Genomic DNA, 14353 nt, shown 5'->3' on the forward strand with positions numbered 1-14353 from the left:
CTGTGTGTATAATGATTAACCTGGCAGAAGGATGTGTAGCAGGTCAGAAGGAGAAGTGTTTGTCTTTGGTTTTGTTGTTTTTGTTTTTAGTGGTTTTTTTTGAGGAAGAAATATGGTCACCCTGGATCATAAACAAACTTGCAGTGACAGGGACAGAGTACTTGGTTCCTTGAGCACTTATTGAGTGGATTTACTTCCCTGGGGATACAGTGCTCAGTGAAGAAAGGCAGTGGCAGCTGTGGCAGGGCACAGCCTAGATTTCAATTGTTCCAAAGGAAATGCATGATTTCTAGTCTCATTAGCTCCTCTCTGTAATCTCAGTCTTGCATCTGCTCTGTGGATTTCATGTTGCCACTGGTTCTCTGTCCAGCCCCAGACAGGAGCCCCATCATTCTGTGTCTCCCTGCAATAGCAGGCTGGAGCAGAGGCTCATGCTGCTACCAGCTCTTGCATGGGAATATATATAATTATTTCAGAAATAACATGGAACTCAAGGTGATTGAGTCATACTTTGACACACCTCTGTCTGCCAAGTAAAATGCAGGCACTCCCTCACAGAGCTGTTGCTAAGAGCACTTCTTCAGGCTCTAGGAGTGAGAAGGTGCTTTATTGTACAGTTAACTGCAGGAGTTAACAGCAGGGTTTCAATCTGGGACCTGCATGTAATTAAAGCATGTAATTAAAGGCTGTGCTTCTGCCTAGGAGAAGTTGTACCACGTAGAATTAGTCTGAGACACTATTCTGTAAATGTAAGTCCTTTGAAAAGTGATTTTATTGGCATTTATAGCTTAAAAATAAAGAAGAGGAAGTTCTGGCCAGCAGTAAGACCAGCTAGCTGGTCACATCTTTTGCTTGTTTTATGCTAAATTTAAATAATTTCATAACAAAGCAGAGATTTTATATATTAAAAAAAAAAGGAGAGAGAGAAATTCATTTTCAATTTGAAAAGTTAATAGATTTTTCTTTTCCCCCGTGACTGAGCAGGAGAATCATGAAACACACTTGAACTGTGCATTTCCTTTCCTGTGTCACCACTAGCATCCCTTAGCTCTTGTGAGCCTTTTGGAATATTCATTATTGACCAGTTCCCTTCCTAGTAAGAGAGAATTTTGCAGGTACAGCTGTCTGTCACCTCAATTACAACAGCAACATACAATTTTCAGCATATTTTGAATAGTCTGAAGAAGCAGGCAATGAGAAATTACTTTGTTGCTTTTTCAGTCTTCTGTTTTAGTTCTCACTTCTGTGAAGTAAAGAAAGTCATCTGTTTCATTGTAATATCAACATTAACCTTTTAGCTGACACAGTAGGACACCATACACTGGTGATAACAAATGGCATCTTGTCATTGCTCCTATTAGTGAGCTAAAACATAAATATAGTTTATCTGTATGTTTGCAGGGCATGTACCAGTAAAAAGCCACACAGCACAATGACCCAGGATTATGGGATCCGGAGGAAGAAGGTTCAGATGCTTTGAATTTCTGTATTGCTTTACAAATCAACACATGGAATATATTTTCCAGTTATCTCTTAAAACTGTTCTGTGAACTGTTATAAACTGATATTTAAAAGGATCTTACAAGGGTCTTACTTGTGTTACAAGGGATGTATGCTTTTTCTTTCCAAGCAAATAGTTTGACCATGGCTTCACAAGTGAGCCTGTAACTCTGCCACCTGTTACCCAGTTCTGCAGAAGGCAATGAGCCTATTTTTTTAGCACAGGACAAACAAATCCTCCATATACTAAAATGTGCTCACTCACACACTCCTTTCCACAGGAGTCTCAATTTATCTTTTCTTCTGAAGAAATTTCCCACCTATCTAAGAATTTCCCACCTTCTCTACTTCTTAGTATTTATATTTATAGAAGTAAAAAGCCCCAAACTCTGTCATGTTCCCCAGTATGTCATTTCAGGTGGTTGTAGGGTATTTGCAATCATCTGTCTGTTTCCCAGGGACTCATTTGCTTTTGTTAGTTATTCACAGTAATCAGTCACAGTGCTCGTAGGTACCATAATTACTCAGCACAGAATGACTGCAGCAAGGGGTTGTGACTTTGTCACTGCAGAGTAACAACCAGAGCAGTTCTCTCTGGAATATGTGTCATCATTCTGGGAGGTGAAGGAAAACATTCTGCCTTCAAGACGTGACTTCAGCGCCCAGAAACTTGACTGCAGTGACCCCCAGAGTGTAACCTTCACTCTCCAAGAGGAGGAACTCTTTGCAGATCTGTTAGAATCTTTCACACCTATCTAATATGTAGAATGTGAGTACTGTCGACTTACCTCAGAAAAAAACAAACTATAGTTCAGAAGGCTTTAGCTCAGCAAATAGCTAAATTGAAACTGTAGTTTGTTCAATTTCTGTCTCCCTTTCCTGAATAGGCCTGGGTTAATTAGTAACCAACCTTCCAATATCTATTTCCTCCTCTTGCACCTTTTCTGTATGAACTGTGTATATTTGTTGTTGGAGGATCACCCCCACCCTGCTCAAGTCCAAAGGTTTACCAGTTTTGTTTAGCTCATAAATTTAAAGACGAGTAAGATAAGACAGGTATTGTAAACTAATTACTGCATTCTATTTCAATGATACTGCATTGACTTCAAATTTGTTGCTGCTGAACCAAAATTTAAAATATATTGCAGTCTGAAGTCTTTGTAATTCTTCTCCAGTATTACTATTTGGAATGCTAGTTTATGCTTAAGTTACTAATTTAGGAAGTGAGACATATGAGGTAGACAGACAACCTATGTGTCATGTACATTTGTGTCTATCCACATTTTCATTTTTGCCAATGAAAATTATAAATAACACGGTTTCCTGGAGAATTTTCAAGATTAGTTGTGAGAGTGCTGTCAGGAGGGCTGATTCACAATTGTACTCCACAGTGTTTAGTTTAATTGTTTAACTTTTTTATTCCACTTCAACCTGAACAACAAAACCCCCCTACAGTTCAGAGCTGATGGCATTTGCACTCTCTGTAGTTACGTTATTCAGCACACATACTACAAAGAAAGAAGGAACTGAGACCTTAGGCTTTCCTTAACATTCCCTGCTGTTCCTGCTAGCAGTGGCCAAGGCTATGGAAGACAGGAGGAACATTTGACTACTGCTTTTCTGACTTAGATACAGCTGATGACAAGGAGGGGCCAGCTGCTGATAGCTGGCTCTGGCTTCTCCTTCTGTCACTCACATAGGAAATGCTGCTACTTTAAATAAGTAAGAATGGCTCTGCCATTCTGGAATAGGAAAAATTATTTCCCAACTCAGTACATCTGTAAATTATTTTTGAAGCAAAGTTTGAGGATTAGTGATGTTTACTGCATGGAGGCCACGGGAACTGCAGGGCTCGTGAAACAACCTGTGGTCCAAAGAGCTGCAAAACCTTGAAACATTTCATTATAAGAATGTAAGATATTTTGAAAAACTGAATGGGAAATAAATTGTGATACAAATTTTTTGAGAACTATTAATTTATTGTTATTCTAGTATCTTTTAGTTGTTCCCCAGAATATTACAGGTCTTGGAAACAAAAAATCCAGTAACCTGGGGAACTTCTCTTCCATACATGTTCCTTTGCTGGCACTTGACAAACCTTTAGCATCCACAGTTTCTTTGCAAGTTTTGGACAGGTCTCCTCATAGCTTCATTTGGTGTTTCATTTTCCATGTATGAGAAGAAAGAGTAAATGAATTTGCCTTCTCCAATTCAGGACTTTCTAGATCTGCTATATCCCTGCTAATTAGCCTCTTTATCTGACTGGTGAATACTAGACTACTCAGCTGTTCCAGGCAGAGAAGTCAGTCCAAACTTCTGAGCATCCTTCCTGGAACTTTTCTAACACTAACATATTCTTTTTAAAAGTAGGAGAACCTCCTGATTTTTTTTTTTTTTCCCTGTAAACCTTACAAAATCCATGTCTGAATTTCTCTACATGTGAAAAAAATAAAGCCATATATTATGCTAAAATAGAATTATCCCTCGCTTTGCAATTGTTTTTGCACATATAATTATTTTTTTTTCCTCCTTCATAGGTGCTTTGACAGTTTTGAACCTTCTGGTAACAAAGAGTTAACAGCATGCTGTAGCAATACAAGAAGTCCTCAGGGAGCTAGGCTGTACATCTGAAAAGCAGATAAAATAGTCTAACTCTGCAGGCAACAGGCCTTTCCTCAACTATTTATAGAGCTATTTATAGGGGAAGAGAAGGGAAAGAAGAAAAGGAATTAGTAAATGACTTTAAAAAGCACAGGTGCTTAGAATTCATAGTTGATGTGCTGTTTTAAGAAGTCAGGAGATGTGACAGAAAAAGGGTAAGGAATGCTAATAGCATTACATAGACAAAGACTATTTTTTTCTACTTTTGTTGCCTTCCTGTGTTTTGGATTTTTTTTTTCTTTTCCCACCCAGCCATTTCAAAGGCATATCCTTGCAATGACGCATCAGTTTTCTGTCTGCTTGAAGTTTAGAATAGCTGAGCTGTTATAAATAGATCGCAATCTGCAAGAGACTAAGACAATGGAAATACTGGGAAAGCTTCGCTGAAATATTTAGAGGTGGATAGAGATTCCAGCTGTCTCCTAGGGTAGAAGTGCTCCGTTTGAAATGCTTTATTAGCCGCTGCAGAGGAACCCGTGCTCTTTGTGCAGCAGGGGGGAACAGCCAGGTGGAATCAGGTGGCACTTTTGGTCACGGTGCCAGGCACAGAGAAGTCCAGCCCCGTCCCTGGGAGCTCTCAGCTCAATGACGTGAGAAGGAGGCACTTTGCTGTTCCTCACTGCAAAGCTTTATAAAACACCACAGGCAGTTACTCTTTTATACACTGTAGAGACACTAAATCAGAATGTTTAACTTTTCCACCACGGTTTTTCTGGCAGTACTTGTGCCCTCTGAATTGATAGCATTCATCAAGTTTGCTCCCTTTTCCCACTTTGCCTCCAAAACACCTTGAGTGAGGTGCTGTAGCATATGGTTGAAAGCTTGACCTTGTTTAATAAGGCAGTGAAAAAGTCAGAACTGGGAAGCAGTTCAATATCCTTTTGTTTCTGTTTGAGAAATTCCTTTGTAAGGTCATTTAGATCCTGCCAACGCTTCCAAACAGACTTCAAAAAACGAGTAGCTGTCCTGCACTGAAACCTGATACCTGGGAGTGTTGTTATTCCCCCAGCCACACACAAATAGCTGAGGTCCGTTTTCTTATACTTTACTATAAAATTCTGTAAGAGAGACTGAAAAAGATGCTTTGGTAACTGTGGGTAAAATAAGACATTAAATGGAAGGAACAAACTTTCTCAAAGATGTGTTTCAGCCTTAAAGAGGAGCTGCTTCTTTAAACCAGGCTATATAATAGTATCTATAGCATGGCAACTAGCTGAAATAAACTATCCATTCTCAATCCTTGCCAAACACAAACCACTAATGTAGCACCGGGTCTTTGCCTGAAGTCTGTCCCCAGTTGTTTTAGTAGAACTTTAGGCCATACATGTTGCAGAATCAGGTCCTTCAGACCTAAATTAGCATTCTGTTGAAAACTAAACATATGTTGTTGTTTTTTTTTTTAACTGTCAATAATTTTGTTTCCAGGTTAGGAAAAGAAACATTGCTGTGGAAGAAGCCAATGAATTTATTAATGAGCTCAGTAAGTATGTGACTATTAATATCTTCTGAGATTTTGTTTGTCTTATTTTTATCTTCAGTTCCAGACTCTGAAATAAACAGATGTTCTGAAGCTTTCCACTGAGAATACTACAATATGCTGTCTTAAATACATTGTGATAACTGGAATATTGTAGAAAACAAGTAAATAGCTGTGTACAGTATTTCTGAAACAATTTGTACCTTTACATGAAGTACTTTATCTCACTTATAGCCCTAAAAAGAAAACTTCTAAAATATTTCTTGGATGTTGTTAAAGATTTTTCTTTACAACCAGAAAAGAGAATACAAAAATTGAAAAAAATAAGTAACTTTGTCCTCTAATATTATCAGAGAGCATTAAATCTGCTATTATTATTCCATGGCATGACTGGCAATATAGTTTACCTGTCCCAAGCACATTTTCAATAGCTGAGTCCTTCAATTTGTCAAAAAAGTTTCTATTTGTTTCACAATCACTTTTGATCAGAGATACTGCTTTGAGTCCAGTGTAACTGAAGTCTGTGGCAGTCCTCTTACTGAGACTTAAGTACTCAGGTCCTTACAGTGAGGATATCTTCTCAAGAGTTTGAGAAGGGCATCAGTAAATTGCTCATTGTTTTCACACTTCAAGGGGAGGGACCCATTTGAAATTCATCTAGAAACTAAATTCAACTACTAGTATTGCTTGGATGTTCTCCTATTAACCAAGAAACTAAGAGATCAACCCATCAGTTAGGTTGGAGGTCCTGAGAGGAAATACAGAATAAAATGATCAATATGCTTTCTGGGAAAAGAGGCTTATGACTTTGCTAACTGTGACTCCCTTCTGTATGAAAAGTGACATTTACTGCTTTTATTTATACTGAGGCAAGTTCAGCTCTAGAGAGAGTCAGATGTGAGGCCTCTGAAATCAGCAGCTAGCCTTGGTCTGAACTTGGTGCAATGTGTTCCTCAGCACAAAGGATTATTTCACTGCTTGCGTCACTTAAATTTACAGGTACTAAACAAAAATGCTTTAGTCCTGGTTCAGGTTTACAAAGCTACACTGTAGAAAATAGGAATTTAAGCAGGGAGATAAGACTACATGACTGCACTTGCATCTGATTAAAACAAACAAACAAAAACCAGTTCAAATGAAAAGTGCTCTGAGTTATCACTATTTTTTTAAAGCCATATAAATTCTGAGAGCTAGTCCTTTTATTAAAAGAGAAGAACATGTAGTGCTGTATAAAATCAGAAGTAATTTTCTTGAACAGTCTTTCCATATGGAGAATATGGAACCTCAATTTAAACTTCTTTTGGTCAGGGAATATTTTGCCATGCAATGGTATGGTATTTCCTTTAAAAGTTATTGTCAGAAATATAATGTTTTTAAGAGCTGAGAACTCAAATTCCCATTGACCTCAAGTCACTGTCTAGTAATTAGGAAAGCAGGGATACCTGACCCTACATGCATTTCTTTTGTGGATATAAATAATAGTAAAGAATTTCTTGCTGGAATGCTGGTGTTTGCTCAACCCCTTGCTCTCAGAGGGGATAGAAGGAAGTTCCTGGGGATCAGAGAGAAGTGGGCAGTTTGCTGTCCCTTGGTCACATACCTGCAGTCATCAAACACATGAGCCTCAGGAGGTACTTGGTACACTCAGAACACAGCATAAAAACCATACACTTGTTTTACTGGAGTCATGTAGAAGTAAGGACTCATTGTGCAAGGACATAGTGGGCAGAGGAGGTAGGAGGATGTGTCACATTTTTAACTGCTTTGCCTGCCCTACTCATTTTGCATTTTAATTTTAACATTCCTAGTGTTTATTTAGAATAGGATGTATGAGCATGTGGGAGCTATCCTTTTAAGTTTGAAAAGTTGGATTTTTTTCTGGGGACTGTCCACTAAGGACCCCAGAGGGTCTAAGTAGATCCATCTCTAAGCTCTGGCCACTTAAGCATCCTTCCCTCTGTGAAGACAGGCCAATGCAGAATTCATTGCAGGTTCAGTAGATAAATTGCATAAATTGTCTTTAGCTTCTGCCTGGGCTACAGGCTCAGCAGGGCTTTGCACACTTCCCAGTCTGGAGGGTCATGACAGGATCAAGAACATCATATTTTTGCACCTATTCAATGGCATCAATGTTGTCTGCAGCCCACCTTAAACATTTATTCTGTGGACAGCAAAACCAGTGAAGTTGTATTTCCTACGGGTTTGTGTATTTGTATTTTTACAAATGCAAATTCCTTGCACTCCCTTGTGTCACCACTTTAAAAGTCTCATCTGTTTCCTCCCCTTTTTCTCCAGTTCCCTCCTCTATTCCCTTACCTGCCTCAAGGAAGTTCTTCACTGCTGCTCAGGCACAAAGAGTGATTCACAGGACAAATGGGCACTGGACACTGTGGAGTTCCTGCCCTGGAATTTCCTCCCATGGAGGGCACTGTCTTGCCTTTCTTTCCTGTACTATGTTGTAGGAACTTAACATTTGTGCCCATCAAATTTACTATCTGCCAGTGGGTTCAAAGGTCTAGAGATGAGGAAAGGTTCATTTCTGTATAAGCAGACACCATGCAAAGACAAATCTGAATTCAAGGGCAAAAAAAGGCCTATCTAGTAGGAAAAAGTTGGTGTATACACACACAGTAAAGATAGTTACAGTATGCACAGTTTCTGTCTTTGTGCATTGCTCTCCCTTTGCTAATGAGTGTAATGCTTCTAAAAGTGTTAGATTAAAATTCAGAGGAAGAGAATACTGTGTTTGCCTGCCAAACCGGACAGACCACTGCACTGCTTGTCTTGCTGGCTGTGAATATTTTGTCCTTGGTTACCATTAACATTGCTGCAGCTGTGCCTGATTTGCTGATTCACTTGGTGACTGTTTCTCAGTTCCTCTGTTGGGATTTTTCTCTAACTGGTAACATAATTGCTCTTAGTCTTTGAAGAAGTAACGAAAAGTCACACTGTTCCTCATGCTAACTTAAAGTCTTCCCAGATTTACCCTGGGATATGTACAAACTGTTGTATTATAAACAACTTCCACAAAAGAAAGAAATTACTATCATAGCTGCCTTAATACAATGCCTCTCCAAGCAAAGGATTGACTGTAAAAAGTAGTTTTCATGTTATGCAAAATATATTAAAGGTCTCATGGAAAGGAAAGCTTTTCTGTTGACTTCATTGTATTCTGGAACAAGTCCTAGCAGTATAAATCTCACCTTCAACTTATCTTTCTAATCTGACTGATGTAAATGATTGTTTGGTTTTGCTTTTGGTGGTTTTTTTATGGTTGTTTTGGCTCAGAGTTAAAAGCTGCCAAAGGACAGTAGAATATTTTATATCAACCAGAAATTCTTGATTCCAAAGTACAGTTCCAGCTTATTAAAGAACCAGTAAGTTTATTTAAACATGAAAATTTAAGCTCCTAGAAACTATATTTGCTTTATTTCCCCTCTAACCTAAGGAACAAATCATGGTGTCAGCTGATACCACCTTGTTCTTTTCAAGCAAAGTCTTCTATTAGTCTGCATAGTCTACTGGTTAGCTATGTGCAGTCCTAGCAGGCATTTATAATTCATTTTTTTATTTTACTTTAAAAATATATAATTTTTTCAGTTTATTTGGTGCTTTCTTTTAGACATTAAATTTGGTTCTTTTGCTTTTAAGCCATTAAACATTTGTAACTATTTTTGGCAAGCATTCTCATCATGAGATATGGTAAAGTTCTATGGGGAACACAAATCAAAATCTTTAAAAAATAACATATGCATTGAAACAAAATCCCACAGAAATCTAAAGGCATGGATAAGTTAACCCAGGTGTGTGTTTATAGTACAGAGGTTTTTATATGGCATGTTTATGTATGATTTATATTCATTTTAGAAAGTATGACTTCTGAATTTTAGAATGTCCAGTGGTCATGTACATATTTATTAATATCACTGTCTTAGCTAAGAGAAAAAGATTTTTTTTGTATATCCCATTTCTGTATCCCGTTTTACTGCCATTCAGAGCTTGAGGTTTTTGAAAAAGAGGTATTTCAATAATTTGAATGTATTTTACACCTTACTCAGCTTTTTGTTTTGTTTCCTACTAGCAACTATTTTTTTAAAAACAACTTTATACTTCAAGTAACTTTAAATGACATTTCTCTGAAGACTGCTTTGACTAGAAATATTTGTGATAGATACATTTGGACAGTTTGTGAGCAGTGCAGCAGTTTGCCCATTTTTCCTAATCCTCATTTTCATAGCTGAAAAAACTCCTAGCAAGTGTAGTAATTTGTAACAGGCTGCAATCCAGCTGTTTACACACATCCTGGCTGAAAGAAACAACCATGCAGAGCCCCTGCTATGTTCAGTTCTGCCCAGGCTAGAGCAGCTTGTCAGGCTGGAATAATGCTATTCTGTGCCCAGGCTTTTCACAATGCTCACCTCACCACACTCAGTGGGGGATGGATTGGGCTTTTAGACTCAGTAAGAAACCATTTTTTATATAGATGTATAAAAACATTGTACATCACTCTTTATTGGTCATAGTCTGTTCTCTGGTCCTCAGCTGTAACTTCTTGTTCACATACCAGGTTATGCAACAGCCTGCAAAGAAATGTTATGTATTTGGTCTTGATTCCTCTATTCAAAGAGCATTTAAATATTTATTTTTTAAAAAATTATTTAGGAGATTACCCTGGCACCTCTGAGACCAAGTAGAAGGAAGGGGGATGATTACAATGCAAGTATTTAAAAACACAGCTATAAGAAAAGGAAAAACACAGCTGCAAGCAAGGCTGCAAAAGATGGTCACATTCCTAGTGTGATAGGCAACAGTGAAGTTATCAGAGATTAGAGAAAAACTGCTTTTAAGAATTGAGTAAATGTAGTCTGTGACTACAAAGATCTGCTTTTCCTTTTCAGTTGACAAACAATGACTGCAAATTATTTGAATTACATGTTCTCCCTAAAAGCTTTTCTAGTAATTTGCCAGAACAGTCTCCATCAGGATGAAATAATTTTGTTTTGAGCTTAGATCTGGTTTATTACAGTGCCATTTTGTAGTAAAAGCCCCACTACATGAGCTGATAATTGTCTGTCTCTGAGTTCTGCAAGATTACAGGAGGCCTGCACTCCTGGTCCCAGACGTGGTTTCTCTTTGTGGTTAATTAGCCATGGGGGAGATTCTCAGAGATGACAAGTTCTGAAAATCATTCCAGAGACAGATGATAAACAAGCCTTCTCGTGCCCCAGGTCATCTCCCCTAGGAAATTCAGCTTTAGTCTCCTGCCTCCTTCTTTACTGTAGAGGCAGGCAGGATGTTAATGGGATGCTGTCCACGGTGGCGGGTGAATCCACACAGAGAGACCGTGTCCCACTGGTGTGTCACCGTGGCAGGGGAACAACCTGGAGAGAGCTTTGCCTTCCATGCCGGCTGGAGCCTCTTGCACTTCGGTGAGAACTAAATTAAGTGGGTCGAATGCCTGTCGTGCCTCTGTTCCTGTTCGTCTGCCTCAATCATGCAAACTTGTCGTTTTCATTCAATTTCTTCCCTTGGGCAAAAGAATGCAAATTATGTTTTATTCTTTGAAAAAAGGGGGATCCTCCCTCAGAAAAGGGAGGTGCAAAATAAGATGCAAGTAGTGCAGTGTTTGTTCTGTGGTATCCCAGTGAACGATGTCTGCAATCAGGTCACTGTCCTGGGCAGAAGCTGCCGTGCTGTGCCACTGGGAGAGCTGGCCACTGGAGCTTGTTCATTTTATCAACCTGCTTGGACTAGGGCCCAGTGTGAACTCTTGTGTAAAGAACACCATCATTTGAGCTCAATCCTCAAACAGCTTCAGGACCTCCTGTTCGGTTCAGGGCTGATGAACACCCCAAATCTCTGGCTGGCCTTTCACTTCGTGACTATTCCCCTTCTTTAGTTTAACATCGCTGACCTTTTGATATTGCAGCACGACTCAGCTGTTGCTCGGGAGTTACCCTCCCTCCCTTTTTCTGCCTCAGTAACTAGTGTGGGGGGAAGTTTATGTTGTTGTTGTTGTTTTAAACATTCAGGGAATTTTATTTGTGCGCAAATCTAGAAGCAGCCTTACCGAAGAGGTGATGCCGGTGGCTGTGAAGGGCACCACGGTAACTAATTCGTTACGCTGTATTACGCGATTGCAACTTGCGAGGAGCAGGAAGCGCTGTGAATGTCACTGGGCAGTGCTTTTAAACCCGAGGCCCCGCCGTGTCCCAGCAGAGGCGGGGCGCAGCCCGTGGCGGGACCCCCGTGCCCGTGGCGGGACCCCCCGCGCCCGCGGAGGGCCAGCGCGGCCGGGCCGCAGCGCGGGCCCGCGGAGGCGTTGCCGGCGCTGCGCGGCCCCCCCGCGGCGGGGCGGGGGGCGGCTCCGTCCCTCCCCGCAGCGCCCCTGCGCGGCGGCGGCGGCGGCGCGGCCCGGCCGGGGGGGCGGGAGGTGCGCGGAGCCGCCGCCCGCAGCAGCAGCCGCGGCGGCAGGGAAAGGGGCTGCGATGCTCCCGGCCGAGCGCCCCCCCGGAGCCGCCCCCGGGCGAGGTGAGTCAGCGCGGCCCCGCGGTGCGCGGCGGGCCGGGCCGGCAGCCGGGGCCGCCCGGCGGGGCGCCGCCGCCTCCCCTGCCCGCGCTCCGCGGGGACCGGCCCCGTGGGGCGGCCGGGGCCGGCTGTGGCGCACCGGGCTGGGGAGGCCGTTCCCCCCCGGTGGCGGCACCTGCTCCAGCGCCCTCCCACAGCGGCGGCGGGCCTCGTCCCCGCAGCCGCCCGGGATGCTGCCCGCGGGCCCGCGTTTGGTTTGCTGCCGCGCCGGGGCCGGTCAGCTGCGCCTCCGCGGAGCCGCCGGTCGTGTCAGCCTTGGCGGCCGCTCTGGTGGGTGCCGGCCTCGGTGGAGTGCCGGCCCGCTTCTCCTGAAGCTCAGCATCCTGGGTGAAGCGTGCTGCGGCCGAGCCGTATGGTGCCCCTGCCCTCCCCGGGGACAGTCGTAGTCCCGGAGGTGGCCGGGCCGTGTCCCGCGGGAGCTCCTGCACAGGCATCCCCGCGCTTCTCCTTGCCGCCTGCATCCAGGCGTGGCGTTACGTGTGGCTGTCACTCGCATCCACAGCCCTTACATGCTTAAAATACCGTGGGGTTTAGTAAGCGGGTTGCTCCTCTGTTTATTGGAACAAGCGTAGGAACAGATACTTATTTGGGAAGTCAGCGCTGAAGGTGCCATAGCTGCTACGGATGCCTGCGATGTTCTAAGTTAGATGGAGTTTAAAATCCGTGTCTGTTCAGCGGCTCTAAAGTTTTAGCAGCAGGTTCTTTTTAAATGTTGTGTTAATGAAAAAGTGCAGTGTTGAGGAGTGATAATCTTGGTTGGATAAACTGGTGCAGAAGAGAACAGCTGAATAAACATATGAAGTATTTCCGTAAAAACTTCTCCAAACATTATTACATTACTAAGATATATTCACTCCTGTTGTCCACTGGTTGGTAATATCCAAGGAGAGAGATTACAAAATGCTAGTTTTCTAGCTTGGTTATTTTGTGTATGTTTTTTGTTTCACTGGGTAGGAATAGTGGACAAAGGTGACATGTATTTTGTTGTTTCTATTCTCTGAAGACCCACCAAGAAACAGGGGAAAAGAAAACAATCATCCATTTAAGGATGGTGTTTGTGGTAGTAGTCATAAATCCAGTAAAAATCGTAAGAGGACTTAAAAATCAAACAGGTGGGGTGAGAATATGCGAGCAGAAGCTGTCAATGTGAGGAGCTAATGGGAGGAAGCTGTGATTTATCAGTAACATAGCTGGTGCTAGGGCACAGCTTGAATGCAGCCTAAAATTCATCTTAATCTTCAGCTGCAGTACAATGGGCCTGAGTTTATGTAGCGGTGTGGGAAATTGTGAGCTGGTGACATGATCCACCTGCAGGTGTGGATGGCCAGGAAGGCCCTGCTGTCCTGCAGCAGACCAGGACTGTCCTGCTGCTGCTGCCAGGCTTGGTGGGGCAGCTGGGTGCCCTTGTCCCTCCCCGCCGCTGGCAGCACTCTGCTCCTGGAATGTCCTGGGCACTTGCCTGGTTTGTAGCTGAAAGCGCACTTGGAAATTACCATCATTAATCAAGTGCAAACCTTGGAGGCAGTTGACAGCTGGAAAACTGGTTTAAAAAACTGGAGGCTGAACCAACTAAAAACAAACTCTGTAACAACTAGAGTCTACTTGTACATCTTAACATGCACATATTAACTGGAAAACAAGATTGGAATGCAGAAGATGTCCTAAGATGTGAGTTTAATGTTTTTTCTTTAATAGATGAGGATTCATAGTGTTCTTTACTTTAATGTTAGTACTAGCACTATTGTAGCAACTTCAGATCTATCTTAAGTACATTAAACCTATTATAAACCTGATCTTGACATATTTCAGACATACTGTTATCTCCCAATCTAATTGACTAAAGGTGTCAGTGTGTAGAGTTTTTATATCCGTATTGAAGAAGCAGAAAAACCTATAGCCCAACACATTAAGTAAGTGCATATCAGCGACACAAAGTAAAACAGTTTGAAGTGCTGTAGAACAAGGTGGTTTCACTTTCACGGAAACCCTAATTATGTTGGTGAATGTTACAACACTTGTGTTTTGCTTTACAGTTGAAACAAGTACATTTCCCAGCACAAATGCACTCTGTGTGACTTATTTCTGATTTTATAAATTCAGTCAGGTCTTCCTGCTGGGGCCTCACAG

The 14353-nt window shown here is 41.9% G+C and overlaps 1 protein-coding gene across 6 annotated transcripts in view; it reads left to right on the top strand.

Annotated features, from left to right (window-relative positions):
• MFSD6 (major facilitator superfamily domain containing 6) overlaps window positions 1-14353 on the top strand; it is a 43967-nt gene that overhangs the window by 5018 nt on the left and 24596 nt on the right. For 4 of the 6 annotated variants that reach the window (XM_064433828.1, XM_064433832.1, XM_064433833.1 and 1 more), the window contains exon 1: window positions 12011-12169. The exons of 1 other annotated variant lie outside the window; for it this stretch is intronic. The gene's annotated coding sequence lies outside the window, so the exon portion shown is untranslated. Of the gene's footprint in view, window positions 1-5586; window positions 5642-12010; window positions 12170-14353 lie in introns of those variants that run through there. One more of the 6 variants, XM_064433830.1, reaches the window with a different exon arrangement.

Source organism: Passer domesticus, chromosome 10 (assembly GCF_036417665.1).
Source record: "Passer domesticus isolate bPasDom1 chromosome 10, bPasDom1.hap1, whole genome shotgun sequence".
Lineage (NCBI taxonomy): Eukaryota > Metazoa > Chordata > Aves > Passeriformes > Passeridae > Passer > Passer domesticus.